Source organism: Gigantopelta aegis, chromosome 6 (genome assembly GCF_016097555.1).
Source record: "Gigantopelta aegis isolate Gae_Host chromosome 6, Gae_host_genome, whole genome shotgun sequence".
NCBI classification, from domain to species: domain Eukaryota; kingdom Metazoa; phylum Mollusca; class Gastropoda; order Neomphalida; family Peltospiridae; genus Gigantopelta; species Gigantopelta aegis.
The window spans coordinates 76,281,245-76,289,983 of record NC_054704.1 but is presented as its reverse complement, the minus strand read 5'-3'; positions in this window follow the sequence as shown (position 1 = coordinate 76,289,983).

Here is an 8,739-nt window from a genome sequence, read left to right as displayed (position 1 = left end):
TTTTTTCCCCCTTTATGTAGGTATTGTAGAGAGATTTTATTTTAAAATATTTATCACATCAGAAGACACTCGCTAAACGTTTTCATTAGCAGCAAAAAATATTTTATATGCAAGATAACACATGCCATGATCTTAAATATACCAGTACTGGGGCACTGATTTGAACGAGAAACGATTGTTTCAATATCAGTCGCTTCTGACAAACATTAAAATCAAGAATTTATTTCACGTTTGATAGTGTTAGGCCTATAATTAAGTATAATCCTTAACCATTCAAAATGCTCTTCTTTTTGTTTTAAAATTGTGTTTACTGTCGATACTCCTTAAGGTTGCAATGTACCAACGAAGAAAGTTCCGTGTCAAAGTTCAAGGTGCAAATATTTATGGTGTAAAACTAGCCGTGACTCTCATTGGCAGTAATATGTGACATTAATTATTTATGCAAATATTATTATCCATTGCTAATAAATAAATAAATACAATTTTATTTGTTACAGAGTTGTTATGCTATATACTCAAAAATGAGGGTTGCACCTGCTAATAAAAAAACATTCATTAAATATTTTAAACTACCAAATGTTTCACTGTTTCACACTTCATAAAATAATGTTAGTAGACAATTAACGTTAATAAAATAGTATAACGGTTTGCAAACTTTTATGCGAGTTTTTTTCTCTTCATTTTATATTTAGATAATAATAATAATAATAAAAAACCTATAAAAAAACAAAACAAACAAAAACACAAAAACAAATGACCCCCAAAAAACCAACAACGTCTCGTCCCCATGCGCAGTCACAAAGGCGCGAAATCGACCCTCTTTACATCTGGCGTAAATTTAGTCAACCACCTGTCGCTAACGGTCGCCAGTCTGATTTTTACGCTGCACAGAAAACCGAATTACCACTTCGGGAACCAATCAAATAGTTCGCGAACGTTAGCAAAACATTTGCTGGCCGAACTTGGGGCAGATGTGTGCTGACCGTGACGTCGTAGATATGGACGGAGTAGTTTTTTAATTATTATTATTATTATTATTTTTAAAAATTTAAATGTGCCTGACTAGTATATAGTTCTGATTGCTTACAGTATGGAATATGATGCTTATTAGTAAACAAAACTGTCCATCACTGAAATTAAAAATAGAATATTTTAAATAATTTAGATCACCACGACAATACCGAAAACACATATTTGCTAATAGTTAACCAGTCGCGAGTATTCAGTTCGACGCAGTTGCCATGGTGCTCTAAAAAGTTGGCTGAGATTTGCAACCAAACAATTTGGAAGCGACTACAAAAAAAACCCAAAAAAAACCCCAAACAAACCCGACACCCCCCACTAACCCCCCCAAAACCCCCCAACAACAACAACAGCCTAAATAAACCAAAACAACAACCCAACCAAAAACCCCAAAACAATAATGCGTATGGCATGCCATATTCAGGGGCGGTTCTACGATTTTGTAAATGTGGTTAAAACAAATTCTAAAAAGGGCAATTCGAGTAAGTTGAATCCCTTGCTGCATTAGGAAAAATGTAGCGGCTTTCATCTGATGACTTCGAGTCATAATTACGAAATCACCGGCCTTGGTGGCGTCGTGGTTAGGCCATCGGTCTACAGGCTGGTAGGTATTGGGTTCGGATCCCAGTCGAGGCATGGGATTTTTAATCCATATACCGACTCCAAACCCTGAGTGAGTGTTCCGTAAGGCTCAATGGGTAGGTGTAAACCACTTGCACCGACCAGTGATCCATAACTGGTTCAACAAAGGTCATGGTTTGTGCTATCCTGCCTGTGGGAAGCCCAAATAAAAGATCCCTTGCTGCTTGTCGTAAAAGAGTAGCCTATGTGGCGACAGCGGGTTTCCTCTAAAAACAGTGTCAGAATGACCATATGTTTGACGTCCAATAGTCGATGATAAGATAAAAAATCAATGTGCTCTAGTGGGGTCGTTAAATAAAACAAACTTTACTTTTAACTTTAATTACGAAATGTTTGACATCCAATAATCGATGATTAATTAATCAATGTGCTCTGGTGGTGTCACTAAACAAAACAAACTTCTTCGTCTTCGAGCAAGTTGAATGCTAATGAGCACGAGTGGGTGGGAGAGGGTCTCTCTCGGGCATGCTCTTTGGAATTTCTAAAATAAAAATGCTTAGAGACATGTTTTCATGGCATTTGGGTATATTGTGATGATGAATATATATATTTTAAAGTAATTAAAAATGGCATTTCAAATTGGGGGAGGGGGTGTCACGGGATCCACCAATGATATTTGTGTAGGCTAAAAGAGAAAAAACCCAATCCATTTACTAATGGCTGTATAATGTAATATTTATGTGATTTTACAACATTATCTAAGATGACTCTCATTTTTGAATGTATGACTGGCCACAGACCACCATTATTTACACTATATGTTTCTATATAGTTTTAATGGCTATAACATTAAAAAACAAGAGTACCGGTGAGGTACACGATACGCCCGTCAGGAGTTTGATGGAAAACCACAGATATTAATGAATATGTTACGGGTATGATTCAATTCTAATTATGTGAATACAGACAAATTATTTGATTTATTTGTATCACAGTGATCTAGTAATTATATGTGACACACCGCCATTCGAAGTTGTTCCTACATGTGAGGTTTAATGGTCCTGTATGCATCTGTATGCAAGATATGGTCCAGACAAGGATTTACTATTATGTGCAGTAGACCGTGAAACGTAGGTCACAATGACCTAGTAATAGTACGCGACACATCGTCATCCCAAGTTGTTTCTATATGCGAGGTTTGATGGTCCTGTATGCATCTTTATGCAAGATATGGTCCGGACAAGAAAAAGTTAACAGACTGACGGCGGACGGACAGACGTACGGACGTACAACGCCATACCATAATACAACCCATCATAAACGGGTGTATAAAAAATAATATCAGTAGGCCCATGGATTTTTTTTTATGCACCACTGCCTGCCTGAGGGCAACATACCCTAAAAAGGACAACCCTTGTTCTCCAGGTCTTTCTTCTAGGATATTGACTTAAACAAAAACACATACTAAACCTGGCCAGAGTACACCCATTTTACACAAAAATAACTATTTTTGCATGAGCCGGAATTACCACAAAAAAGTCTTCTATGTCAACATGTTACACATGTTTACAAACTACAGTTGTCACTTGTCTAACAGTTGTCAGTTCAAAGCTGTCTGCAATGAAATAATCGGTCAAACAGCTGACTACATGTGCGGATAAATTTCCGGATTTTGGTCAACCAAATGGAAAGATAACTGATCTGAGGCAGACTCCCAAATTAAACCAATGCGAGACATGATGGCTTCCATTTGCCGGACACTAGGTGGAACCCTGCCTGGGACATTTTAAATTAGATTTTCAGTCGTTTTAAAACTAGTCTTGGAAATGGGGCTCCGAGGCATATTTAATTTTGATCTATATTTTTTCATTATTTGAATATTTACTGATGCTAAATACATGAAGGGTCCAAGTGAATAAGTTATGATGTCCAAACAGATACTCAGTAATGGTCGTGTATGTCAAGATGACAATTATATTAAATTAAAAACTTACAATTATTATGGTAGGCCATTAAAAGTTGTTAAATTATGCTTTCTTAGGTATAAATATTCTACGATTGCACAGTTATAACTTTAAAGTTTAAAAAATATTGCCTTACCAAAAATGTAACATCACAGGTTATTCCCATGAACCCTTCACATGCATATTAACTTTCTCACTTAGCAAAGCACAATAAAACACACATTTCTTACCTTAACAGTTACTTCGAGTTTTTTAAATTCCTCGCAAAGCAGAATACTTGATAACATTATAAAATAGTTCCAGCAAACAATTAACGTTAATAAAAAGACAACAATTGTTTGGACCTGAAATGGTATAACGGTTTGCAAACGTTTATGCGATTCTTTTTTCTGTGCGTTTTATTTTGAAGCATGTACCTTATATCCTGTACTCCAGTAGTGTTGAATATTTGCTACTGTCCCCATAATTAGCACTTAACGAGATCTTTCCATCTTCGTTTCTGTGGGAATCCAGATGAAGCAAGCCCTCGAAGTTCTCCCCTCTTAATTCTAAATGGTGCATTATATTGCCGTCAACAATGACCGCCGCCTTCGTAGCATTAGGAATGTGAACCTTGAAGATGACGCTTCTGAGGTCAGAGGATGCGTTGAGGATGAGTGGTTCGTACAGGTAGCAGCCGCTTTCGTTCCAAAGACTGTACTGTTTGGGGAAGGCATGTGCAGGATTTGTCGCCTGGTCCACTTTGATCAAATAATTAAAAACATTAAGCAGTGTCTTATCTTCATTGGATGCGGGCAAAGCAAATATTTCAAACTGGAAGAAGCCAGATGCAGGAAAGTTGATCTTAAAGAAAATGGTGTCACCTTTCCTCTGAAATAAAACGTAATTGGAAAGCTTTTTCGATTGGTCACGGCAATCGATTAAATGCGTCCCAATTTTGACATCCTCCGTTGTTTTTATCCTGATTTCACATTTATTATCGGGTACAGAAAATCTCTCTTGCTTATGGCTGTCACATGAAAGTCCGAATTTACTGAAGTTTTCAAGAGCTCCAATATAGTGGCCTTCTATCCGTGGCCATGACTCATGCGCCAACTCGTTCCTTTCGCCTTTATTGAAAAGCGTATACTCCAGAAGCGTTACATATGTGTCATTCTCCTCATAATTAGCATCTAACATCACCTTCACGTCTTTGCTTCCGTAATGATCAAGAGCAACCGAACCCTCAAAGTCCTTTCCCTTTAATTCCAAATGGTGCCAGTCCTTGCCCTGGTGTTCAACAACGATCGCCGCCTTTTTCGCGTTGGGAATGTTTACCTTGAAGTGGACCTTTTTGAGATTACAGGTTGAGTCGAGGACGAGTGGTTCGTACAAGTAGCAGTCGCCTTGCCAATCAGCATACTGCTTGGGAAAGACGTGTGCAGTTTTTGTCGCATGCTCAACTTTGATCAAATAATTAAAAACGTTAACCAGTGTCTTATTTTCGGAGGATGCCGGCAGAGCAAATATCTCTAACTTGTATAGGTCAGTTTCAGGGAAGTTGATCATGAAGAAAATGGTGTCATCCTTCCTCTGTGTGAAAACATATTTGGACAGTTGTTTCGATTCGTCACGGTAACCGATTAATTTTGCAGCAATTTTGACATTCTTCGTTGCTTTCAGCCTGATTTGGCATTCATTCTTAATTAAAGAAAATTTCTCATGCTTATGGCTGTCACACGAAAACCCGAATTTACTAAAGTTTTCAAGGGCTCCAATATTGTGGACTTCTACGTGTTGCCATGAGCTACTCGCCATCGCGTTAAAATTGTTCAGTGCAAACTGAAGCGTCAAAACAAATACTACATTACTTTGTACTATGACTGACACGTATGTCTAACAGGAAACCACGCCCCTCGCATTATCGCTTGACAACGACGCACATGCGCAGTCTCTACAACGCGAAATCGCGCCACTTTACGTCAGTATTGTTGTTTGCTGACTGAAAGTTCTAAGACATTTAGAAGAATTTCTTTTTGTTTTTATTTAAATGTGCTTGACAACACCTCCTGCTTAATCACATTTGCGTTTTTTCATTGCATTTTCCGGAGGAGCATATCTCGACCCCAATTAAAACGTTTCTCAGCGACGCCAGTCTAGACCCACCACCTACCCCCCGTCAACTACTAAAAATCCTGCACACGCGCCTACAACAATACTGCCACATTGTGACATACTAGTAGTTAAAAAAACATGCCCCAGAGACACTGATATTAATATCTGACAATTCAGAATTCAACGAGAAAAATTTCAAGCAATGTTTTAAAGATAAATTTTGTTTTGTTGAACGACACCACTATAGCACATCGATTAATTAATCATCGGCTATCGGATGTCAAACATTTGGTAAATGTGACGGGTAATCTTCAGAAAAAACTCACTGAATGTTTTAATTAGCAGCACGACAACACATTCCACGACATTAAGTACACCAGTCCTGGGGCACTGGTTGAGCCCATAAACGAGTGTTTCAGTATCAATCGCTTCTGATAAACATATTAAACATTAAAATCATTTATTTCATGTTTGAAAGTGCTATGAAGCATTCAAAATGATCTTTTTATAAAATCGGGCTTACTGTCGGTTCTCCTTAAAGGCATTCAAACACGCATCGTTGACCTAATTAATGATCGAACAAAAAAGTTAGTTTGCTTTGTTTAACGACACCACTCTATCACATTTATTTATTAATCATCGGCTATTTTGGTATTTTTGATATACGGTCTTGGCGATGAAACCCGCTACATTTGTTCCATTAGTAGCAATGGATCTTTTATATACACCATTCCAGACAGGATAGCACGTACCACGGCCTTTGATATACCAGACGTGGTGTACTGGCTAGAATGAAAAAATATTCCAATTTAATTATGGCGACAGTCCATAGATCCGAATAAAATAAAGGGGATTTACAGCAGACGTGTGACGTATTATATTTGAATCACGTGACGGGCAATTCCTGAATAACTGCTGTGGTAGTAGTATACAGTTAGCTCTCTTGTGTACCCGTCGCGAAGTGTTCACTTGTTGTTTTTGCTTAGACCCATGTTTGAATGCTAATTATTTGTAATATGAAGTACATTGTATATTCTTAAGCTTAGTGATAGCCAAGGATTTATTTTATAAAATTCCACTAATTTTTTTTTTTTTTTTACCAGGAGTACATTTGAACTGTTTGGCTGTAATGAGGCTCGGTATTCATGCACCGTGTTTCACTTGTGTCAAAAGTCGGGCGCGACCAGTTTGGGTCATTTTCAAACAAGCTGAGTTTGTGAAAAGTTGAATAGCTAAACCTTTATTCAAATTAGCTTTTTGTTGTAAGGTTTGACGAACAAAGTTTTCATAAATACATGAGTCATATCCGCCAACTCCCGCTTGGGTGCGGTTTGTATGGGTGTGAACATTGTCATATATGCACACAAAATCATGCAGTTTTTGGGACACATTTTGAAATGTAACCCAACAATTTAACTCAAAATAATTAAAATGAGTCTTCTTTAAGATTATGACCCTTTTTGTAATTTCCTTGAGACGAAAAATACCTGTATCTTTCTTTATTTTTAAACCATAAGGGGTTATTTAGGATGCCAGTGGATGGCATGCATAAATCTCGGCTGAAAATTCACAAATAACTGCTTCTACCAGGACCTGTGTCAAAACGATATGACAACGCTTGATCATCCTCTGCGAAGTAGGCCTAGAGTAAACCGAAACAAAGACAATGAAAATAAGTTATTAAATTTTTTTAAATTAAAACTGAACGATAATAAGCTTATACATTAATTTATTTTAGTAACAGAAGCATTCTAAACGGCGACAATTCCGACTAGTTAGGCCTTTACATGTACAGGTAAACTTACGGTTAATCGTACGCGGAAAAACCTAAACATCGGGATATGGTTACTCTACCGTTCGAGAGCTAGACGGATATTTGGACGGTTATATCGACAGACGTCTTGGGCTAAAGTATAGTATGTATAGCATGCCTGTAAAATTTAGTATTATGCCAAAAATGCCATATTCCCATGGGTTATTACATGTGGCTTAGGATATGAATTGTTACATTTTTGAAAAATAGCCTACTGTGAACTAGTAAGATGTTTATAACATACGAAGTGGCTATGTATACGATGTCGATGTATATAGGCTCCACTAATGATAGCCGACTATAAAGTTTGTTTTGTTTAACGACACCACTAGAGCACATTGATTTATTAATCATGGGCTATTGGATGTCAAACATTTGGTAATTTGGATATAAAGTCTTAGAGAGGAAACCCGCTAGTTTTCCATTATTAGCAAGGGATCTTTTATATGCACCATCCCATAGACAGGACAACACATACAACGGCCTTTGATGTTCCAGTCGTGGTGCACTAGCTACCGGCCTCGGTGGCGTCGTGGCAGGCCATCGGTCTACAGGCTGGTAGGTACTGGGTTCGGATCCCAGTCGAGGCATGGGATTTTTAATCCAGATACCGACTCCAAACCCTGAGTGAGTGCTTCGCAAGGCTTAATGGATAGGTGTAAACCACTTGCACCGACCAGTGATCCATAACTGGTTCAGCAAAGGCCATGGTTTGTGCTATCCTGCCTGTGGGAAGCGCAAATAAAAGATCCCTTGCTGCCTGTCGTAAAAGAGTAGCCTATGTGGCGACAGCGGGTTTCCTCTAAAAAACAGCGTCAGAATGACCATATCTTTGACGTCCAATAGCCGATGATAAGATAAAAAATCAATGCGCTCTAGCGGCGTCGTTAAATAAAACAAACTTTACTTTGGTGCACTAGCTGGAGCAAGAAATATCCCAATGGACCCACCGACGGGGATCGATCCCAGACCGACCGCGCATCAAGTGAATGCTTCATCACTGGACTACGTCCTGCCCCTGGCTGACTATATACATCCGGTGTAGACAATTTTATTCCTAATCAATTAAGGGAAGCTGGACGGGACTTTTAAACTGTGCCGGTTTACACAGAATGCCGGTTTGGACAGAGTCCACTGTATATATGCGGTAAAGTATTTGATTGATCCATTGACATTACCGATATACCGAACCATCTGGAACAGGAGGAATACATATTAAGTATGATCAGTACAGGGACGTGGCCTCAGATTACAGTTATCTTC